We start from the raw sequence: 25,452 nt of genomic DNA, 5'->3' as shown, positions 1-25,452 counted from the left end.
TGTTCATTTTAAAGCATGACTGTTGGTTGTCATATTTATCAATATTCACTAAAGGTGGAGCTTCACGTTAAAGCTATGTTCACACACAGGATAAGAGTGGCCATTGCTTAGCAGCAGCCGTTGTTTTGCTGGCCGAACACCAGCATATTCCTGTGCCCGTCAGAGCAGCAGGAACGGGCAGCATTGCATTGATTTCCATTCAATGCCGCCAAGGCTGAAAAGATTCTTTTAAAAAATAATACATTGTGTGAACATAGCCTAAAAAGGATTTCCACAGTTTTTACCAGAAACCTCTTTATCTGTGTTCAGCCCTATTTTGACAAGCACTTTAAGCCTGTGATAAGTGTTAGGGGGTACCTAAATTGTAGATATTTTGTTTCCTTAATATAGTCCTCCTATGGGTCTTCAGTGTCTACAACTACCTTCAGCCTGTTCGGCCAATCACTGACTGAGATGAGACAGCGCCACAGCCAGTGATTGGCTGAGCGAGCTGTCACTCCCTAGACTGACTGAGTGAGCTGAAGGTGGCTGCAGGGGACACCAGAGACAGAAGAAGGACGACACTTGGGAAGCTCAGACAGGTAAGTATGATGAGCAAACTTAAGTAATCTCACTAAAGCAGCTGAATGCCTGTCATAGCTGTTTTAGTGTGGCCAAACCCAAACCTTGCTTCAAACCAAACTGAAAAAGTTTAAAAAGTTCACTCATCTCTAATTGAGACTTTTTATAGCGATACTGTTTTATAGCGATACTGAAAACTCGTCACTATATAACACTAACCTTAATATTAAACTTTTGAAATATTTCCAAGAAAATACCTCAAGTAATCAAATCGCTGTTTACCTCCTTCACTTCACGCTGGAGATAACAAGCACTAACAATTTTATTCTGATAGCCGGCCTGCCATTATTCATGCTTTATTTTCAAAAGTTTCTCGACCCAGAAGGGTCACGCAATAGAAACACAAAGTTCATCTAATCCCAATTACTATGTCTGGTGAAGCCAGAGGTGTCGCGTCTTAATGGAATTAACCTGTCTTCTGGAGGACATTCTAATGTGACTTATAGATGAAGTAAATCTCTCCACCGCTTACTTCACTCCTTGCCGATCGTCGGATGAATATAAAGAAGGACGGAAAAAGTATTTTATGAGTTTCATGGCACTGCACCGTGTGACAAGAGAGAATAATGTTAATCCATTACTAAACAGTTCTGGGACATGTAACAAAATTTGGAATGTGGATATACGTCTTCCATCTCCAGGATGATAACTGCGCCTCGCGGAGCTGATGTGATATTATTTGCCGCGTCTCCGTTGAGCTATGAAGATAAAATCCCAGGAGCTAAGGTGTAGGAGATACCTGTCAATTTATATCCCAGCAAGAAGCCCAGACTTCTGAGAGCTCCATTACTAATTTCCTTAATGTTGTCGACTTCCAACATAACATTTTTTTGACATGGAGAGTAATAATTTTGAGATTCATTAGAAAAAAGGAAATTTTATATCTGAAGTGGCAAGTGGCAAAAGAGGAATGACTGGGAGCTCATCTTGGCAATAAAACTATCACACATAATCTTAGCATATCACTTTTATTTATTTTTATTGCAGTTTTGTGCATTGTAAATCCAGAGAGGGAAAGGAATCAAACATAACGTTGTGTCCTTTATGTATTTTTTAGTGTGTCGTTACTAAGAAGGTTAAAGTCTGTAACCGTTATGTCGAGAAGCAGAGAGGAAAGGTTTCGGTTAATGCAGATAAAAAATCTTGTTACAGCAAAAAAATCAGTTGAATCCTCATTTCTCAATTCGGAAAAATAAATATTCCCAATATGGTTCTCTCCGGAGCCAACGCGTTTATTTCCTTCCCCGTCAACTGGTGACTGAATCTTCTGAAAGACGTGTCATGATTAATTTCAATTTATAGCATATTGCTATACTAACTGTTACATGCTCAGGATATATTCAGCACCCTGGACATGAGTATTATAGCAAATATGTAAAATATTTCCCTTATCATTATGATTTTTTTAACATGTTCACAATGTTAAAATTCTAATTCAAATTCTGAAACTTAAAGGGTTAGTGCGGCGCTAAAAAATTATTCACAGAATAACACACATTACAAAGTTATACAACTTTGTAATGTATGTTATGTCTGTGAATCGCCCCCTTCCCCGTGTCCCACCACCCCCGCCCGTGTACCCAGAAGTGTGTGGTGCATTATACATTACCTGATCCGTGTCGAGGCCGTCCGCCATCTTGTGCCAAACGTCATGTTCGGACGGACGGCCGAATCGCTGCCGCCGCCCCCCTCCGCCGCGTCATAACTGTGCTCAGCCGCGATTGGCTGAGCACAGTTATGCTCAGCCAATTGCGGCTGAGCACAGTTATGCTCAGCCAATTGCGGCTGAGCGGCTGATGACGCGGCGGAGGGGGGACGGCGGCAGCGATTTGGCCGTCCGTCCGAAGATGACGTTTGGCACAAGATGGCGGACGCGTGTCGGCACGGATCAGGTATGTATAATGCACCACACTTCCGGGTACACGGGTGGGGGTGGTGGGACACGGGAAGGGGGCGATTCACAGACATAACATACATTACAAAGTTGTATAACTTTGTAATGTTTGTTATTCTGTGAATAATTTTTTAGCGCCGCACTACCCCTTTAAAGGGATATTCAAGATAGAACATGTACATTATGTTATAACTAATGGAGAGTTTTAGGCTAGGGGACATGCTGACTTTGACCATGACTATTGTTACAGCAATAGAATCCTCCACTCCACAACTGGGTCCAACGGCCGCAGTTCCAGGACTGTGTCTTTTTTTAATAAATTTTTTGTACTTTATTTTGCCCTGCTTTTTTACCTGGTCCTGCGGCCGTTGGACCCAGTTGTGGAGTGGAGGATTCTGTTGCTGTTATTATTCCATTGTGGTTGCCTGGGAGTGGCTGCGGTTCATATGCCTGCTGTGGTCGAGTGTTGTGCCTTGTATTTGCACAACACCATCAGGTGAGAATCTCCATTTTCTCTTTTTCCTGATCCCCTTCTGCCTGATTTCTACACTATGGAGCGCTGTTCACTACCCAGACCGCGATCTTGCAACATTTACAACAGATTAATCTCATATTTCTTGCAACGTACGTGTCACAATCATAGCTACTTGTGGGTCACAACACAACCCCATTCACTTACATTTACTGCAATGGAGCATGACCCCTATTGTACAACACAGCAATTTATTGCTGCACAACCTATGTTGAGGTGGAGATTCTCTTATTGTTGTTCTTTGAATCCTTTGGTCATGCACGGCCCCAGACATAACTTCTTAATTATGTTATATTAGGGTCCGTTTACACACACAGATTATCTGACAGATATCCGACAGATTTTTGCAGCCAAAGTGTTCAATATGATTATAGTTTATTAGTTGTGTATATGGCAATGCCAAGAATGTTTAGTATGTATTTTTTTTTTTCAAAAAACTCACTGCTGAAGACTCGTTCTTCCTACTGCCTCCTCGGAGATGGCTGATGTAGTCCCTATCTGCAACTTAGTAGTAACTTTAATGCCTGGAGGGATAATCATAGTGAGTTGATCAGCAACTTGACCTCAGATTAACCCCCCCAGCATTACAAAGAAGCTACAAAGTTGCAGATAAAGCCAGCCAGGGACTTGTTTACTATCAGCCATCTAGGAAGGGAGGGGGAGGATTGGGATATGGAGAGAAGAGCTCCCACACAGTTGTTTTTTTTAGCAGAAAGCAGCAGCTCGGAAATGGGGGAAGGAGACTGAATAGATAATAACAAGTATGGAATGAATTGTTAGTCTCACCATGGGCAGAAACACATGGAAAGCTATGTTTAAGTGGAATACCCCTTTAATAGCTGGTACAACATTGAGCCAAAGCTGCCGAATCCAATCTGTATCTCATTCTAATAAAATTGTTATTCCTTTAAATAACTAGATTCCTTCCTTTGTTCTTTCTACAGCGTTTATATTATGAAGTCGCGACAAAGAAATATGCATAACAGGGGGTGATAAGTTTAATAGATTATTTAGAAATTCATCTTATACCAAGAGTTATAGAAAAAGTATCACATACTCCCACTAATAAATATGGCTGCTTGTAAGTGCTGACTCAGCACAGTTTTATTAGTGGACAAAGACAAGATTGTTTGCAGACATTTATTATTGTAACATGTAAGGATGGAAGATTAAAGGAACTGAGATAATATCCTCTAGGGAAACAGTAAGGAACAGATTCCATTACCTATGTATAAAGAAAACATTTTAGATGAATGACCTAAAAACTCCACTCTCAAAGGGTCTAAATGAAGGTAAATGAAGATGATGATGCAGCAGTTCCTTCAAAGCATGACCTAAACTAAATCACAGACCTAGGCAAACTGTTATGGCTTTTACTTCTTGTTCGGAAACTTAAGAAAAGAGTGGATTCTGAGAAGTTGAAATATAATGAGGATAGATGAGGGCTCATACACAGCTGTGTAAATTGGTCACATCTGTGTCTATGCACAGGTCAGCTCACCTGTCATAACATTATGACTAGAGATGAGTGAGCACTAAAATGTTCTGGTGCTCGATACTTGAGACGTATATTTCCCGATGCTCGGGTGCTCGTTTCGAGTATCGAACCCCATTGAAGTTAATGGGAAACTCGAGCATTTTTGCAGGGGACCAAAGCTCTGCACAGGGAAGGTTGCCTAGAAAACTGGAAACTTCAGAAAATGAAGGAAACAACACGGAAAAGGACAGGAAACAGCAGGGGCAGAACCACGTGCACAGGACGCAGCACAGTGAGGATAGGTACTACAGAGGAACTACAGATCCCAGCCTGCCAAGAGAATGTCAGCAACAGCACAAATTGACTACTGACAGCTGATTTGCGGGTAGTCATATAGAGTATGTGTGTAACTGGTGATTTTTTTCTTAAGGCACCACATGCACAGGACCGGCAACAGGACAAATTGACTACTGACAGCTGCACTACAAGTCCAAGCAAGCACCCGAGACTAGCAAAAAAATATATGTTGTAAAAATTTTAAGCCCCAAGAAGGACTGTAGGGTTCTTCGTGTCGGATTCCTGCCTAACCACATACTAATTCCCTGCCTAACACTCTCCCTGACAGACAGCAGCTCCCTATGCTCAGCCAGCCTGCATCTGATTCTTATATGCCCAGGTCATCTGATCTGGCCAACCAATCGTTGCTATCGACATATAGGGTTCCCACGTGATGCTATGAGCTCCCAAAGACTCTCCTGCATGAAGACTGGCTGAGAAAATAACGCAAAACATGCAGGAAGAGGAAGATGCCATTGTCTCAAGTATCGTGAGATGCTCGTCCGAGTATTGAGTACCATCGAGTACCCTAATACTCGAACAAGAACCAAGCTCGGACGAGCATGCTCGCTCATCTCTAATTATCACTTGTCTCATGTGATAACTGCTTAAAGGGAACCAATCAGCCCGTTTGAGCTGATATGGTTCCCTTGAGCATTGTATAAAGCACCTGGAGCGGCCCCGACACGTACTGGCCGCGGCCGCAGCAGGTGCTTTATAACGGAGAAAATGACTTTTATTCCCCGGCTCGTGACTAGATACGAGCGAGGAAGTAGTCATGGTGAGCGGCTCCCCGCTCGTATCTAGTCACTGCGCTCTGCCTGTCAGCACGCTCGGCGGGATGATTGACAGCCAGAGAGGCCAGTAACGGACCTCTCTGCCTATCAATCATCCCCTCTGAGCACGCTGACAGGCAGAGCGCAGTGACTAGATACCAGCGGGGAGCCGCCCACCATGACTACTTCCCCGCTCGTATCTAGTCATGAGCCGGGGAATAAAAGTCATTTTCTCCATTTTAAAGTACCTGCTGCAGCCGCGGCCTCTGGGGACTTGATTTCAAAGGTAAACAAAGACATAATATAGGCATTTTGTGGAGTTATAGTTAAAGGAGAAGGCGATGTATAAAATCCGTAGCTGGCAGGGGGTAATTTGATAACATGTACTAACTTACCTCTTCCAGTGCCCGCGGTGAGTGTCGGGATTGGCCTTGGAACCCCCACTGGGTTCAGGAATCTCCAGTGCTGGTACGTCCCAACCTGGCTAATGGACTGGCCATTCAGCCAGTCAGTAAATGGGGCAGGACGCCAGTCCAGTCACTAATTGGCTAAGCGGCCAGTCCATCAGCTGGGATAGGCTTTTTCACCCCCGATTCGTGACATCATCAAAACTTGAGGGAAAATGCCTTCGGTGGGGATCCTTTGGCGGGGACTGGCTCACCACGGACATGGGGAGAGGTAAGTTAGTACTTGATATCAAATTTCCCCCTGCTCCCGCCAGCTGACAGATTTTATAATCCATCTGACTTCTCCTTTAAAAACACTTAAAGTGACACTGTTACCCTCTTTTTGCATTATGACTGCTCTACACAGGTGTAAAGGGTAAATTTTGCAATTTTCATAACTCAATTTATATCATACGTCATGATGCTTGTTCCAGTAAAAATTAATCTTTTATTATCTGGGATTGGGATAACCTAGACGGGGCTTCACAGCCGAAGTGCCACTTAGCCATGCCCCCCAGCACCACTTAGCCACGCCCCTCAGTTACACCATTGCCGCATAGGCCATGCCCCCTTAGTGGCCATTGGTGTGGGCCAATTGAGTGGGGTGGCGCTTCAGCCGTGAATCCCCGCCCAGGTATCCCAATCCCAGATGATAAAAGTTGAGGTATGAAAATTGCTAAATTTACCGTTTACACCTGTGTAGAGAAGTCATGATGCAAAAAGGGGGTGACAGTGTCACTTTAAATATGACACCTTCCCCCTAAATAGTTGCAGATTTGAATGGAAGTTTAATGGCAACACTATCTGTGTCTTTTGAGCTACAATCAAATGTAAGCTGTATGGGGAGAATCTACTTGATTGGGAAATAAATGCAGCATTACTCATAATGGGAGGTACAGTATGGCAGGAAGAGTTCATAGAGATCTGTCTTGTATACTGTAGTATATATACCTGTTCTGGTCCTAGTCCTGAATGTAGTAGAACATTATACGCGTGAAGGAATCGGAAAGCCTTGATTAATTGCTGACATTTTATAAAGCTATTATGTGTCTGCTCTTACACTGAAATGCCCATTTGTATAATTGCTTCCATTTATTTGTAGGACTGGCAGGCATGCCTAAGGCAGAATAAGTGTATAAATATAATTATTGCAAGTTAGAATTTTTATGTTTGTATTACCGTTTTTGACACATTTCAGTGTTGTGTGATATTGATCTGAATTTTAATTTATTTAACTTTACAGGATTTCATTTGTTAGACTTTCAATCGGATGTTAAGAAATAGTTGATTCTTTTGGCATATGTGTTTCCTTTGAGTACCAATCTATAATTTAAATATGGGGCAATATAAAACACTGTAAATTATAGGAAAATTCAAAACAGCCAATGTGTTCAATGACCGTGTAAAGGCGGGGGAACAAATTAAAGGTGATACACTGTTCTTTATTCTACATGCCAAGCTCCCAAGGTACCCATTATTAAAGGGAATTTGTTACTAGGGTTATGTCACCTTAAATGGGGGCAGCATAGACTTGTGACAGAAATGCTGAACAGGTCGGTGTAGTATTACTTATATCATTTTGTTCAGCCGTTCTCCTGATATGCAGGAGAATATGATTCTTGTCACACCCCTCCCCCCGCCCTACAGCTGCTGATTGACAGTTGCTGTCTATACACAGCATGGATAGATAACTGCCAATCAGAAGTTCGTGTGCGAAGTTTTCTGCTTCTCATGAATATCCAGGACTACTGGGCTCATGCACATAATGGAGAGGACTACTTATTGTTTATGTTATACAGGAGGATATCTCTGCATCAGCTGTTACAACAATGTAAGTGATACATCATTCTGTTCAGCTTCTCTGTCTCTAGTTTATGCTACCCTGAGATAGGACAAAGGAAAGCTACTGGCAGAGTCTCTTTAAAGAGAAAGCAAGCACTTGTCAATAACTGACTAAATAACATTTCTCAACTTTTTCCTCTTGGTTTCTACTATAGCCCAAGTATGTATTAGAATGTTCCTTAATAGTGCCAAGATGCCTCTGAACACAGCTAGTCACAATATTCCCATGTGCTAGCCATGGTGACCCGTAGCTTAATACACCTCCATAACCAACTGCGATGGCTCCATATATTGTTATTGTGCCAGTATCAGTCTCACCTTCCTAATAGTGCCCTTAGAATAACTAAGTAGTATTGTTAGAGTATTTTTCAAGTAACTAACTTAATGGGGTATTTCCCCCCCAAAATTTTTTGCAGTGTTAAATAGCCCTCCCCTAGCTCAATATATTGCTCAAAGCAAGTAATAACCTGTTTTGAGCCGTTTTGGAGCTATTCCTGCCTATTCACCCCCTCAGTATTCACAAAATTAGCTAACTGGAGTCCAGGCCGACACGCTCCTTCCTCCTGGCCCCCACCTTTGGAGTCGGGATCACATGTCCTCCTCTCTCTTTAATGGGATTACACGCCTGCTCCCTCGGCTAACTCTGTGACAGGGAAGCAGCGTGTGTGAAGAGAACACTGCAGCCAGCCGACCTGTGTGTCATCAGGTCATAAATCACTCAATGTGTGTGTGTCAGCTGAGGAGTTCGGCCGCTTCCCGTGCAGTGTGGTGCCCTGTGACCTCTGTCTGGCCATGTGCGTCCTCCCTCCTCAGCCTCCCCTTGCAGTGTCCCTGCCTCTACTGTAAACTGGATGATTCTTCTCTCTCCTCTGTCTAGCTCTGTATACTCCCTCCCATCTACCTTTCTCCCTACCTTCAATATATCAGGTCACACAGTTTCTGATTTGGACTGATAGCAGCTTGCTGGGACCTATAGTTCCACAGAAGCTCTGTGACCTGATATATTGTGTAGAACTACAGGTCCCAGTAAGCTGCTATCCATCCACATCACAATATATCAGGTCACAGAGCTTCTGTAGAACTACAGGTCCCAGCAAGCAGCAAGAAGCAATGCATGATGGGAAATGTAGTTTCCTGGCCAGCCCCTTCTTGCATGTATATATCTGCTTTTAAAAAAACTTTTTCTCAGGAACAGCAGCAGCTAGATGGGAGATGGCTCAAAACACTCAGGGGGACTTGGTGAGTAAGACCAGCTAGGTTTGGGAGCATTTAATTTTTTTAGCTCTTGAGGGGGGAATACCCCTTTAAGGCAGGTTCCACACAACTTTCTCTGTGGATTCCACCACACAATTCACTAGAAATCCTCCTATAATTTAAGTCTGATTGATTTTGATCGGTAATCTGGTGAGGAGTTAATTTCCACCAAAAGAATTGACATGTTTGGGCTACGTTCACACTGTCAGGCTATGTTCACACTATGTATCTGTGCGGCTCTATTGCGGGCTGTAAATCATCAGCCGTATTTTTCCGGTTCATGCGTACGCTGGGTAGAATACGATATACGGCTGCACAGTGCACACTATGTATGAGCCTACGGCCCGATCGTAAACGGACCCGTAAAAAATGAACAAGACCATTGTTTGCGGCTGGAACTGTGCAAATTCACGGCCGTGGATTGACAGGAGGTCCATACGGAGTACTTCAAAAATAGCCGGCAATAATGCCGAATGCCGATGCCTCTGATAGTTAATATATTAAATTAATAAAACACATTTACTTTGTAATAAAGTCCCTTTCGTTTTTCAATAATTTAATTCTAACGAATCCATCATTTTGCAATTAAATATACTGTTAAAATAAATATATATATATAAATAAATGTATATTTATATATATATATTTATTTTTGGACAGTATATTTAATTGCACAATGATGGATTCGTTAGAATTAAATTATTGAACAACGAAACTGATTTTATTACAACATAGGGGACACTATGCTTTGTTTTAAAATAAATAATTAAAAAAAACGCATAGGGTCCCCCCTATTTTTATAACCAGCCGGGTTAAAAACAAAGTGACAGTAGCCTGGTAACACCAGGGTGGGAAGAGCCATTGGTTTAGGCCCTCCCCAGCCTAAATCTTACCAGCCTGCTGCCGCCCCAGTCCAGGTTAAGGGGTTAAGGAAGGATGTATTGCATCCCCCTTAAAGGGAACCTGTCACCCCCCCGTGCCGGGGTGACAGGCTCCCGACCCCTGTTAGAGCCCCCTATACTCACCTAATCCCGCCGGGTCCCGCTTCTGGAGGTGGTCGGGTGATGAAGATCTCAGCCGCTGCAGCCCGACGCGCGCGCTGAGAGATGAGTCCAACACCCATAGAGAATGACAGGAGAGTCCAGCGCTCCGTCATTCTCTATGAGCGTTGGACTCATCTCCAGCTGCAGCGGCTGATATCTCTGTGACCCGACCGGATCCAGAAGCGGGACCCGGCGGGATTAGGTAAGTATAGGGGCTCTAACGGGGGGTCGGGAGCCTGTCACCCCGGCACGGGGGGTGGCAGGTTCCCTTTAACCCCTTGGGGGCCAGACTGATGTCAGACTGCACCCATCCCAGCAAGGAAGGGGTTAAGTGACCCCCCCTTCCTTACTGGGATGGGTGCAGTGCTGGGGAGGGGGTGGGGAGAGCTCTATACTCACCCCGATGTGTCCTCTTCGCTGGTCCGCAGCACAATGAAGTAACTGTACTGCGGACTGGCTCTTTATATGTGCGCTCAGCCGATCAGCCAATCAGCTGAGCGCACATATAATTCAAAATGTTTCTTCTAATAATGCTATTGTGATAACATAATTAGAAGAAACATTTGATGTTTTAATTAAAGTAAAGTGATGATTAGTACAGAATACTCTTTTGCCGGCAATATAAATTAACGGCTTAATGGAGCTTCCTGTACTAATTAATATTTAATTAATAAAACACATTTTTGTTGTAATAAAATCAGTTTCGTTGTTCAATATTTTAATTTAAACGAATCCATCATTGTGCAATTAAATATACTGTCAAAAAATAAATATATATATATATATATATATATATAAATATACATTTATTTATATATATATTTATTTTAACAGTATATTCAATTGCAAAATGATGGATTCGTTTAAATTTAATTATTGAACAACGAAAGGGACTTTATTACAATGAAAATGTGTTTTATTAATTAAATATATTAACCATGAGAGACATCGGCATACTGCAGAGGATCGCAAACCCTGGTAATAGCGAACTGTAAACTGTGTTCCCTGCTTTCCCAGATGCATCCAGAGGTGTTTGAATCACTTTCTAAAGATTTTATTTGTTATTTTTAGTTGAACCAGATTTCCAAGTAAATGACCGTATGTTTTCAGCCGCATGTCTATTTTTCCCACGGCCGTAGTTTCAGCCGCACATTTCCAGCCGCGTAAAAAATACAGCCGCACAGATACATAGTGTGAACATAGCCTCAAAATGGAAGCCATCATTTAACAGCAAATAATAGGCACTCTTTTATAACAACAGCCCCTATTATACGAATAATGGCCATTATTTGCTGTTAACCCCTTAAAGACCCAGCCCAAAATGACCCAAATGGCCACGCCAATTTTTATGTTTGCATTTTTGTTTTTTCTTCCTCCCCTTTTAAGGGCTCTAGCACTTTCATTTTTCTATCTACAGGGTCATGTAAGGGCTTGATTTTTTCAGTAGTTGTACTTTGTAATGGTGCCTTTCATTCTACCATAACATGTATGACAGAACCCCCAAAAAAATTATTTATGAAAACAAAAATTGGTGAAATTGGAAAAAAAAAATGCAATATTGTACCTTTTGGGGGGTTGCTGTGTCTACATAATGCACTATATGGTAAAAGCAACATGATACCATTATATGATAACCATATGCAGGTTTACACAGATTCTCTAATGTTTTACTGTCTTTTATTAAATCCTTTTTTTTTTTTGGCAATTAATTATTAATAAAATTCTGGCGCTCTTTTCCCACTTTTCTGTTATGCTGTTCACCGTGCGGGATGACAGTTGTTATATTTTAATAGGTCAGACCATTACACACGCTACGGTATATAATATGTTCAATAATTTATTTATTTTTATATAATTTATTTATATTATGGGATAGGGGGGTGATTTTAACTTTTATTGGGGGAGGGGTATTTTGAAAAACATTTTTTACTTTTTTTTTTTTTTTACACATTTAAATTTCCACTAGGGGAACTTTTACATGCAATCATTAGATTGCATATACTGATCATTGCTATGCCATAGACATAGCATTGATCAGTGTTATCGGCACTCTGCTCATTGAGCCTGCCTGTGGCAGACTCAATGAGCAGAGCGCTGGTTGGACCGCATGGAGGAAGGTAAGAGACCCTCGGCGGTAACAGCGATCTGGACCCCCGTAGTCTCACTGCTGGGGTCCCGATCAGTAACTGACACTTTTGGGCTGGGTTTACACTACGTATATTTCAGTCAGTATTGTGGTCCTCATATTGCAACCAAAACCAGGAGTGGTTTAAAAACACAGAAAGGCTCTGTTCACACAATGTTGAAATTGAGTGGATGGCCGCCATTTAATGGCAAATATTTGCTGCTATTTTAAAACAATGGCTGTTGTATTGAAATAATGGCCGTTATTTAATGTTATCGTTCGTGTAAAAAGACCATTAGATGAACCTAACCTGCTGATACCCCTCTATAGCACTTGGGATGCTAAGGAGGAAGGTATGTCTCTTACCTTCCACCTCGGTGCCATTCCTGCACTGTTAGTCACTGGTCTTCAGCCGGGAGCACTGTTACAAGCACTGCCCAGCCCCCACTGTGCCATCCAGCCAACCACTACATTGATGTACATTGATGTACAGAGCTTAACAACACCCTACATGGGTAGGATTGGCTGACTTATTTCTAGTGTGTATATACACCATTAAGACTGCTAGCCTTGTGCTTCATTTTTAGAAAACCATTGCCCTGGTTTACGCTGCGTTTACACGGAGCGATAATTCACCCAATCGAAAACTTTTATTTTCAAGGTAGGCAAGGGTTCTTACCTATACAAGTTAGAACACCTACTGTATATTTAGGAATTGGGGGAATAAATGAAATTCTGTAAATCAACTGCAAAAAAAAAAAAAAAATAATTTCTTTTTAAAAGATATATAATTACTGTCAATCAGGTTTGCTAAATTTACGTTTTCTTAAAATGCTGAATATGAATGAATTTGTAGATGTCTTTTTTTACAATGAAGATGATAATTTCCCCAAGCCGTAAATTCCCAGGTAAGCATTTCTGAATGGATAGTAGTTCTATAGGAGAGGATATGTTTGACAGCAAGGAAATGAGTGGACATTCAATATATTTGACAAGCAGGAATATCAAAGCTAATCAGGATCAGCTGTGCGCAGAGAGAAAAGCAATGTTTGATTTTGAATCATTTATAATGGCCCATTCAATTGCCTGTCAGAGTATTAGCATATTTAAATAGTTTTAATCTAACCTCATCACCATGATTAAAATTGCTGACAAGGATGGAAAGCTTTGATGAACTGTACGAGGCATAACGAATAAGGTGAATATTAATGTGCAACAGGACAGATAAGTTCTGCATATGAGATTTTAAAGAAATGATGTGTGGTTAAAGAGGAAGTGTCCTTATAATAGAATAATAATTCAACCAAACTTTTAGAAGAGGTTTTCAGCTGTTTGATCTTTTAATTTCGCTGGGGTACACATGGGGATTGGATTAGTAAGGCTGGGTTCACACTATGTTTTTGAAATCCATTTTTTTTCATCCGTTTTTGCAAAAAATGGATGAAAAACAGATGAAAAAAATAGATGCATTTTAGGGATGGTCCGAACCTGCTTCGGTTCAAGTTCGTAAGCCTATGGTTATGGCTGTATCCAAGTTTTCCAGGCGGTCCTCCCGCTGTATCCATTCTCTCCACGGAGCGGGCAGACAGCGGGAAACATTTCCGAGAGTTCAGGTTCGTACGAACCCGAACCGAAGCAGGTTCGGACCATCCCTAATGCATTTGTGTGCATCCGTTTTGATCCGTTTTTCAAAACGGATCTTTTTTTTAATGGATACAAAAGTAGGGTCAGCTACGTTTTTGTGTACGTAAAAAAAAATGGATCCGTTTTGATCCTTTTTTTTTACAATGGAAGTCAATTGAAAAATGGATCAAAACAGGTGCACACAAATGCATCTGTTTTTTTCATCCTTTTTTTTTGCAAAAACTAATTGCAAAAACGTAGTGTGAACCCAGCCTAAGTCTGCTCCTGTCTAGATGAATTTTTAGTTTTTTTGGGGGGTTTTTTGTGTTAGGACTCAGGCCGTGCGTTCAGCTCGGCATTCATGGCAACCAGAGTGCTTCTTATGTTTTTGCTATACTCTGCTCTGCTATTCCTTGTTTTAGCAGTAGCAAGTATTCTCTCCCTGGCTGATCAGTATAAGGTGTTGGGTGTGTTCACTGATTGTTGACTGACAGCTGACTGATCAGTTAGCTGTCAGTATCTAGACAGGACCTCAAGCCTCAGCCCCAATCAAGCCTGGGGCTGGGACTACAGGCCCCATAAGTACCTGCACTTGTAACATGTTCCTTGCCTGTGATAGAGCCTAGTTTCCTAGTGCCTCCTTGATCTCGTGTTTTGTGACCCGACTATTCTGTGTATTTTCACCGTTGGCTTTTCTGACCTGGAATTATCTTCTGATTTTGTACCTTTGCTTCCCGTACGTTGGTGACTTGGACCGCTGACTTCCCTTTTTATTGTGTGTATTGTCTTGTCTCGTTTTGTGTTACCACTTGCTGCAGTATAGGGAGCGCTGCCCAGTTGCCCGCTGCCACCTAGGGCAGAGTGCGGCAAGTAGGTAGGGACAGCTGGGGCGGGTTCAGCATCAGGGACCGCACTGTCTGTGTTTTCCCTAGTCAGTCCTGGCAGTTTGTTTGTTTGTTTTTTTTAGTTGATGTGGACCTCTGTGAAACCAAGTTTGACACTCTTTCCCAAAGAAATAGTCTGTATGTCCCTGTAGTAAAACATAGGCTTTGGACCATGTCTGGGTGGTAGAAATTTGAAGAGACAATCTGGAGAATAGAACCCTTGAGAGTAGAATCTCACCATATGCAGTGAGAAGTGTGACCTTAGTGAAGTAACACCAGTATGACCCCTTATATTGTGTTTCCCCGAAAATAAGACAGTGTCTTATATTAATCGTTGCTCCTAAAAGGGATGTCTTATTTTTCCATGAAGAAGAATTCACACCTATTGTTGAAGAAAAAACCCCATTACATTACAAACTATACAATTATTATATACTGTATTGTCATCACAAACCAGCATAACCAGACAACCCACCATCTCTTACCCCCCACCTTTCTGCCCTTAGCGGCATGGTGGAGGGTGGTGGTAGGGGTCTTACTTTCGGGGGATGCCCTTTTTTTAAGCTATCCTGTAAATCCTCCACTATGCCTTATTTTCAGAGGATGTCTTATTTTTGGGGAAACTGTAATATTATTATTATTTAAAGGAGAAGTCCAGTCTCCGGGTTCTGTTTTGTTTTTTTGTAAATGCAGGGGCACAGGGGAAAGTAACAAAGGGTATTAACTTACCTATCCCAGAGCCCCTTTAGCCTCAAATCACCGCCAGTCTCCGGGATCTCCAGTGCTGCACACATCACGATCTAACTGATGGACTGACTGCTCAGCCAATCAGTGACTAGGGTGGGACACTATTCCAATTACTGATTCGCTGAGCAGGCTTTCCATCAGCCAGGACAAGCATTTTCCACCTGAGTCATGACATCATCACAACTTGGGGCGGGGGATGCGTTTTGGCATGGGTCCCGTGAGTGGTCCTGCCACTCATTGCGGGCACAGAGAGAGGTAAGCAATAATTCATTGTTACTCTCTCCCCTACCCCTTGCCATCTGTCGGCTGACTATGGACTTCTCCTTTAAAAAAGCGTTTGGCAACATATTGTAATAATAATAATAATCGTAAAAGACTTTTAGGTTTTTCTAGTATTAGTAGAAGTATTCTCGTTATTGTACTCTTCCCCTCCATTCTTTCCTGTCTATATTCTCTTTTTAAGGCGTTAAATAAAAAAAATACAATCATAGAGTTTTCAATTATAGCAGCTAAATGCACCAAATTGCCCTCAGAATACCTGTTGACTTTCCAAAAAAATGTATTTCCTTAGCAGTTTGCATTAAATTGCAATTAACAAAGTGCATAACATTAAGAATAATAAAACTGTCAGCAGTTGTCAAAAGGACTGTCACAGCTGTCACTCTTATTTTTGGCTGCCGTACAAATTGTTGTTTTTCTCTTTAGCTAATCCCAAGATAAAAATGAAGCTAACTAGAAAGAAAAGTTTAGAGTAGTTGTCATAATGAGTTTGGTAATTGTTTTCTTGAAATTTACATTTGCCTTTTTTCACATCCAATCTACCTTACAAAATGTCAAAAATATCAAAGTTTCAATGGGCTGAAAAGAATGCAACATAGGGCTTAGCTATACTGCGACCCAAAACTGACCAGGATGGGGACAAGGTTTGCGAAACCCTGAATGTTCGGCATATATAAAGCCTTGTACCATGAAGCAAAATGGTAAAATAAAATGTGTACCACATACATATATGTAAAAAAGTACAAATGTGCTGCTTTAAGTTGGGTTAGTTACATCACTGTACTGTTTTTCTCTCCTATGGATATAGTCACTTCCTGGTTTCCTCTCTGTTTTTGTGTGCAACAGTACACAAACTTTCCCACAATCCCCATTGCTTGCTGGCTCAATGGGACCAACTATCAGTACTTCCTGGAGATTGTAGTTGAACTGAGCATGCCTGGCCCATGCCTGGGTCATAACTAAAAGCAACAGGTAATGCAGGCACATGGGGCATAAGGGAGGCTGTATCTCTCATACAGGACATTTTTAGAAATGCTTATACATTTGAAATATGTTTGATTTCCCATAATCCATCAGTTTAGACCTAGTTTTCTTAATGACTCAGCCCCTTTTATTAAAAATTGCATTGGTCACAGTTAATGAAGGTGAATGTGGTTGCACTGTGGCTTGTGTGCTGCCATGACAGTGACAGAAAGTTGGCATCTTTCCGGTCCATGTCATGGCAATTTGTGTACTATATCGAAACTATATTCACCTTCATTAACTGTGATGCAGGCAGCATAACACTATGCTGTTTGGCCACATAAAGTGGGTCACAAGCAAAGCAAACATGTAGCCCTTGCCTAAGGGCCCTATTACATGGAGCGATAATTGACTGAATCGGGCCGTTTTGGCTGATTATAGCTCTGTGTAATAGAGACAATGATCAGCTGATTACAACCATCATTGGCTGATCTTGGTTTAGGATTGGACCTAAAATCAGCGGGCGCCGACCGCATATGGCTACATGTAATAGTGATGCACGGCTGATGGCTGACGATTCCCTAAACACCTGATACCTCACTTTGGAAGGTGTTTGGGCAAGGGCTGCATGGACATTGCTAACAATGTCCATGCAGCCCTTACTTCCTGATTATTGGACCGTCTAATAGGCCCAGTAAATGACTGCCGATTAGAGATGATCGAACATCGGGAAATGTCAGGTTCGATCAAACTCGAACCTTCAGCATTTGATTCCTGATGACTTCCCGTTCCGCGGGGAAGGTGGAGACAGCCCGGGTACCGCCTGGAAAACAGGCTGTATCCCTGTTTTCCAGGCAGTACTTGGGCTGTCTCCACCTTCCCCATGGAACGGGAAGGCATCAGGAATCAAATGCTGAAGGTTCGAGAAGGTTCGAGTTCGATCGAACCTGACATTTCCTGATGTTCGATCATCTCTAGTGCTGATCTAGCAGATCGGTGCTTGTTTACTAAAATGATGGGGGCGTAGTCGGCCCATGTAATAGAACCCTAAATCTGTGCAGTGTAAAAAAATATATATATTTAAGGGTGGATACTCACACTGAACATTACTTACACTAGCCATGGTGTACTTCTCCTTTAAGAAACCCCTCACTAGTATTTCTCCTCTGTCATTGTTTCTATAAAAAAAAAAAGTTGAAACATGGTGATTCTGCATATTATCCTGAAACTATCAGTCAGTGCATCCTGGCTGGAATTCCTGCTTTATGTAGCATTGAAAGCATTACACGATGTGTTAACTCTAACTTGTGAAATGTTTCTGAACTTGAAGTCTCTGATTTGTCCACTGGCCGGGCGCCAAGAACGTGCTCATGTGGAAACTGCTAGCCACAAGATTAAGATTTGACAGAGATGCAGAGGCAAGCAGCAATGCCCTGCCAAAGACTGATCCGTTTTACTGGAATCCCAAGCACATGAACTGACATAATTCTTTCACTTTCTAGAAGAATCATTTGCGTCCTGACAGATTACGGATTCCTGTACACAGATAGGGTGATTACAGTAAGCAGAGAGTGGATTATAAAAGCATGTTTCTAATTATTTCGTCAAGGTAGCGGTGCTCAAGCAATGGATTTCCATCTAATCCATAGAGGATACAGCTCTATATTTTTAATGTCTTCTTTTTGCTGACTCAGCATATTATAAGCAAACACATTTTGACTTCTTTTTTTTAATTTTATTTGAGATAATGAGGTCTTTTTTGGCCTCCACAGGCTATAAATAATAGATTTCAATTCACTAAGTTGAGGCCATTAATTCTATTGTCCTAATGACTGAGGCATTCTTGAAATAGGGTGTTTAGGAGGTCAAAATGAAAAATAAATTGCAAGCTTCTATTATCCTTTGCTACACAGCTTACTTTCCATTATACAGAACTATCCCTGAGAGTTTTCAAAGGTAATTTTACAGTAATGCCCTGTAAAAATTCCCGCATTACTTATGATATAATAAGATATGTCTTCTACAAGAACTTTTCAAGGTCAAAGTTTTTCAAGGTCAGAGTTTCTTACTATAGCTAAAATGACATCTCATATCCAGATCTGTAACTCTAATGTTTATTGATATTGTATCATTTCATTACTGGAATTACAATGTAATATAACTGGTCTCATGAGCTTCCATTATAACTCAATGGGGGGGGGGGGGGTATCATTGTCTGCAATAGGTGCAGACTTTTAAAAGTAAAAAATTATATATATATATATATATATATATATATATATATATTTATTTATTTATTTATTTTTATTTATTTATTTTTTTGGCAAGACTCTGTTTTGTACAAAAATTTTACAAATATTTAAACTTACCCCTTGCTCGAAAAGGTAAGACTTTGGGTAAAGTGGGTGTACAAGGAGATGTTGCCTCCTGCTACACCATATTTATTACAACTTATACTACACCAATACAGTAGAATAAATTGTAATTAAAATCTATGCTAGCTAAAAACTAGTATAGATTATAGAAGTGTGGCACACAGTCAGCTTTACTATCAGATTTATAATACAGAGTAGTAGAAGCAGCATGTCCTGTTAGTACCCGCCTAGACTCTTAAGTTATCCATATCCATTAGTAACATTAGTGGACATGGCCCCTTTAAGATGGAGAGAACTTAATTGTGCAAGTAAGTGAATCTTTAAAGGGAAATTCCAGGGCCCGGTTTGGTGGGATGTGGACCCACCATATATTTTATGTGTCTTCTGCTGCTGTCATTCTTTGGAAAATCTTTAAAGGGGTATACAGCTCATTTAAAATGTTTATTATGTTGCTGCCCTGGTGGAGAACATAACAAACAAACAAACATACTATTCTTGTCTTTCTACGTTTCCCTGGTGTCCTCCTACGCCATCTTGGGGTCCCCCTTCACTTCCAAATCGGACTTAGTAGTGGAAGCCCACTTAGCCAATCACTAACTGGGGCAGTGCCGTGGCCAGTGATTGGCTAATCCTTTAGCGGGGGACATAAGGATGAAATAGGAGGAAGAGGTGAGAATAGTATGTTTTATATGTAGTATGTATGATCGGAATACCCCTTTCCCTGGTAATATTATTTGACCAGTACCACCTTAAGAAATTTGGTTAAAGAAAAGAATCTTGTAAAAGGACTTGGAAAATGGCAAAGTCAGAGATACATGATGCCAGCTATGTGCAAAACATTTGGAAAGATTTAAGGTATTGATTTCAAAGTAAGATATAAAATATTAATTAAATAACTATATTAAGAGTAAAAGTTGGCTGCAAAACGGCATTAGCAAAATTTTATTTTTATACTGTAAGTCACATAAAATTAGTTGTACAGTTTGATTCTCAGCTCACTGCTAGAGTTTATGGAGCATGTAACGGTAGAGATCTGAGGTAACCACTGTAGTGTAAGGGCGCATTTACACAGTGCAGTACTTCATCAAAATTGCATGCAGTTTTTATTACACAGTATGGCCATGTTCACACAACATATCTTTTGCACAAATCACGGTCATTTTTGTGCAGCTGCTATTCATTGAATAGTAGCCGCACAGACATGTCAGTTCACACAATGGAGCCAGAGCCACAGGCTTCATTGTGTGCAACAGTGAATTGGGATGCAGGCGCACACAGGTGTGTCTGCATCCCAATTCAACAGAAATGAAGATCATCCAGCTGGTACTGCAGGGATGATCTTCTCGGACACCGCCCATTCTGTGACACGGCCGGGTCACAGAACGGCCAGTGTCTTACATCATGTGAACATGGTGTACAGGTGATTCAATACACAGTACACTAACTGACAAAACAAAATTCACCTAAAACGTTCCAAAACCAAAAGGAAAAAAGAGAGTAGAGCAAGCTTCTGTTCTTCCTTATTATAATCAACACATGAAAACTGCCCTGTATGAAAGAACCTCCCCCCTGCCATTAAATATTGTTTAATGAATAAATAAAGGGGGGGGGGGTGATGTATCAAACATGGTGTAAAGTGAAACTGGCTCAGTTGCCCCTAGCAACCAATTAGATTCCACCTTTCATTTTCCAAAGAAACTGTGAGGAATGAAAGGTGGAATCTGATTGGTTGCTAGGGGCAACTGAGCCAGTTTAACTTAACACCATGTTTGATAAATCTCCCCCAGGATATAATAAATGAAGGGTTACCTGTAAAGTGTAATTAAGGGGGTGTTTACATGTTCCATAATTACGGACAATGCATGGACAATGTGCTAGGAACCTGAATTCCGAACTCTCGGTACTATGACAAATGATGATGCCAGGAGCTCCGAACTCCTTTCTGTAGCACATCGTCCGTATTTACGGATCATGCATGGAATGTGTGAATGGTCACTAATAATTGGATGCATTTTTCATGCAATTTTGCCCTGTTTAACAGCCACCTCAAAGATAGATCCAATTACCCTGATATATAAAATTGCTATGACCTCAGGCTGTTTTAATTGTTCTTCAATAGTTACAGTAGTAAATGTTGAGTAGTAAACACTGTTGTGCCATTAACTACACCTGAAAGTTTGACACTGGCCTTACTGGACCAAATTGCTATCTGCAGATCAGTGATCAGTGCACATCTATGAAAACTGCCATAATAAACATACAGCCATATACACACTCTATCTCTTGCAGTTAGCCGTCCCTGTCTGCCTTTGCCCATCAGTATTTTCCTGTGCCAGACGCTGCCCCTGATCACTGACATGCAGAAAGCAAGTCAGTGATTGGCTGAGCGGGCAATCCATCAGCCGAGTATGTGACGTTGCAGCTGGAGGAGCTGCAGGAGGCCGGTGGCTATTGGATATCATTAAGGAAGAGCTGCCCTACAGACAGGAGTACAGTTGCTTCTGGGAGAAGACTGTGTTCACACAATGCATATATCTGTTGCGTTTTAAACATGCATTTTGTTTGGTGAACTTATTGAGAGACTTAGGAGTTCACCAACCAAATTGCATCATGAACACACAGTGTGAACCCAGCCGAAAGCTGCCAAGTCTGATCACGTTGCCGGGGGGAGCTAAACGCTGAGTGTTTGGGTTCGAATATTGTTGCTGAACCCAAACATTTTGACAGATCCGCTGAACACAACTCCTTACACTTACAATACACTTGCAATATGTGACATTTCAGCCTACTTAAATAATGTATATTATTGCATTGTAGACATTGCATACATTTTTCAGCGCATATTTTGGTGTGTAATAGTTGAGAAGATTTTTTATTTGTAGAGAACTCCTTTAAAGCTTAAAGGGGTACTCCAGTGGAATTTTTTTTCCAAATCGACTGGTGTCAGAAAGATACATAGATTCATATTTACTTCTATTGAAAACCCTTGTTTCCCAGTACTTATCAGCTGCTGTATGTCCTGCATGAAGTGGTGTATTCTTTCCAGTCTGACACAGTGCTCTATGCTTGTCTTTACTCTGGAGGATTTCCAGGTAGGGATACCCTACTTTTCTATTCATTTCAACAGTTTTATTTATAATACTCTTTGGCAGCCCTTTAATATACAATTAAATCACATTGTCAGCAGTCTCCTTCATGTTAACAAATCCGCCATATATAACCGTATACCAGTGGATTCTAACCTGAGTGACCGGAAACGCTGGGAATTGTAGTGTATAGAAATGTCTGTGAAGTAGAAGTGTCCCTCCAAAAAGTTGGGATGTACAGTATGAAGGACGGGCTGACAGCAAAGCATTATGGGGAAGCTTGATGTCATGTGTTTTCAGTCGTCATCATCATCACCATAAGCTTTACAGTAATGGAGCAGTTTTATCACCCTGCCAGAGACAAAGCATGGGCTGATTTGCCTATAACGACCAATCACAGCTCACCTTTCATATCTTAACAAGCTCTTATAATATTAAAGCCGAGCTTTGATTGGTTGCTATGGGCAAGTTAGACTGTCTAAGTTGAGCATGGAAACCAATCACAGTTCAGCTATTATTTTACTAGAGTAATTTGAGGAAACAAAAGCTGAGCTGTGATTGGTTGCTATGGGCCACATCAAACCATATCATTTAGTATTCTTAGTGTGGCCTAACCATAAGCTGTTTGCTTGGTAACAAGAGTGTTTAGTGATCTCTGCAGTAAAGTGCATCGCCAATCATTAATGGGTTAATGCTTCAGATGTGTTTGCCTGCAGTAACCATGGCAACCGTGCACTGTGATGACAAGCGCTTATGCCATAAAGAAGGTTCCATAAAGCAATGCACCGCGCCCTGATCAGTGCCATCTTGGATGCGCCAGAGGACCTAGAGCTTGATTACTTTACTGCCCCTGACTCTAGAAGTAATTCGGAGGTTCTAGCAGGTGGAAAAGGGGTGGTCTGCTTTAGACTACCTCTTAATCAAGTCTCCACCTTCTTGAGAAGTGGACCTGGATCTGTGAGGAAACAGATATACATCTGCCTAGCCATCAATAAGGTGACAGATACTGCAGCCAGATCTCTCTCACACCCAGATTAATATATTTATATTATGGTATTACCCTCTAAGCCCAGGGGAGGGACAACTCTCCAGCCATGGCTCCCTCAAGGTTTCCCCCACAGGGGGTTTTTCCTCGCCTTAGTGCTGGAGGGTGACTCTTCGTGAGTCGGGGGGTCTGCCATTTTCAGTGTCATGTCATTTTAAATAAAATTGGGACCCTTTGACACCTGATTACAATGTGTTGTGTCTTTATTTCGCGTTCTTTGGTATAACTTATTATGCTTGGGAGTTGGGGATCCATCACATATAGCAGAGTCATAAAGCTGGACATCTGCCTGCTTCACAGATCCATCACTTGCACAATTAGCACAAGTAGGATGGAGCAGAGGATAGTAGAACTCCTGCATGTATGTGCATATCCCTGGATTAATGGGATACTCAAATCTTGAAAAAAAACATGCTTATACATTAAAAAAACATGGTTTATACCTACATTTGCAAGGTTTGTCAAACATTTTTTTCAAGTCACAGGGTCACACCAATCATAGCAGCATGTACACCAAAATAAATATACATCATAAATATGTGGCAGGGAAATGATAAAATCAGGGATTTTATCAAATCCCTAAGGATTTGATGTACGTATCACGCATGTGTGTGTGTACTATGTATGCATATAGGTAATGTGCATTTCTTTATATCTGTGTATGATGTGTGTATATATTGTGCATATTTATATGTTATATGTATGTACAGTACACGTTATGTTCACTAATTTGTAACTCCCCCTCCGATACCTAAACCTGCTGGGGACCCCCAGTGTCAATTAGGCAGGGAGAAGCCTCTTTGACTCTTTGTTCCGGAGAATAAAAGGATTTCCTATGCTATGGAAGCACAGACAAATATCTTTAAGGTACCATGTGTCTTCTTGACCTAACAGCATCTAACAGTGTGAGCAGTTTGGAACATGAATGAAAGCTGACAGATTCCCTAAAGGAGAAGTCTTGTGAAACTAACAAATGACAGGCAGGCAGGCAGGCAGAGGGGTGCGTGAAGATAATAAAGAAAGTATACTTGGCAGTCCCTGTGCTCTGTAGCGCTGCTCTTGGGTCTCTCTGACAGCTACCAGATGTAATTTTCACCCAGTTTCGGTGCACGTCTCAGCCCTGGCTCCTCCAGCTGCAATGTCACGGAGCGGCTGGTGGATTGCCTGCTCAGCCAGTCAGTGACGGCAACGGTGTCCCGTCCCACTCACTGATTGATCCATCAGCCAAGTATGTGACATTGCAGCTGGAGGAGATGCAGGAGGCCTCCGTCTGTTGGATATCATTAAAGATTTGTTAGTTTCATGACACTTCTGCTGTTTGCATAGAGTCAGGCCCGTATCTGTCATGAGGCGAGGTGAAGTGTTTGCCTCAGGCGGCAGATAACACAGCCCTTGAGGGGGGCGGCATCAGGGTCCTGTGTCCTTATCATTACAACTAGTTACGGCTCAGTGCCCAGCCGTGTTTCCTGTCAGTTGCCTCATGAGAAGCGCTGAGGAGGCACTGGAAGCCTCATATTCACATCACGTAAGACATAGATATAGTTATTATACTCTGCATCACTTACACACTGTAGAAAAGAAAAAGTTAGCAGCAGCGGGGACGCTATATTATGTCTTCTCTGCACTGCCGACCTCCGAGCTGACCTCAGCATAGAGCAAGACCAGGAGAAGAGGCATAAAAGTAATGTTCTGCTCTGCTGTTAACTCTTTCTGTATTGCAGAATGTAAGTGATGCACAGTAATACTCTACATTCTGCAGTACTGAAAGAGTTAACAGAGCAGCCCGTTTTATGGCTCTTCTCCAGCTCCTGAGGTCAGAGGTCAGCAGTTGTAGATTGTTGTTTGTCTTGAAGCTCCCAGGGGGCCCATAGTGGCTCAAACAGTTAAAAAATCTGGTCTCCGCACGGCGGACACTGTTACCTATAGTGCTGTCCCATACACACTGCGGTAATGCACTGTGCCTGTCCTGGATCTTCTCTCTCTGACTATTGCTCTGAGGGGGGGGGGGGGGGGGCGCTTTGTCAGTTTTCGCCTCAGGTGGCAGAAAAGCTAGAATCGGCCCTGCATAGAGTGACTGGCAAGTTACTGGCAGCGAGCTAGCATC

General features: G+C 41.7%; 1 long non-coding RNA gene across 1 annotated transcript; it reads right to left on the bottom strand.

The window, feature by feature from the left end:
* Window positions 1-1,666: 1,666 nt before the first annotated feature.
* LOC138784805 (uncharacterized) lies at window positions 1,667-22,653 on the bottom strand. The gene is made up of 3 exons (XR_011361947.1): window positions 22,460-22,653; window positions 17,957-18,020; window positions 1,667-1,888 (listed from the first exon to the last, which is right to left on the bottom strand). It is a non-coding gene; the product is annotated as an uncharacterized lncRNA (long non-coding RNA).
* Window positions 22,654-25,452: the final 2,799 nt, after the last annotated feature.

This window comes from Dendropsophus ebraccatus, chromosome 2 (assembly GCF_027789765.1).
Source record: "Dendropsophus ebraccatus isolate aDenEbr1 chromosome 2, aDenEbr1.pat, whole genome shotgun sequence".
In the NCBI taxonomy this organism is placed as follows: Eukaryota; Metazoa; Chordata; class Amphibia; order Anura; family Hylidae; genus Dendropsophus; species Dendropsophus ebraccatus.
The sequence above is the reverse complement of the archived record's forward strand: the minus strand, read 5'-3'. Positions and strand labels throughout refer to the sequence as shown.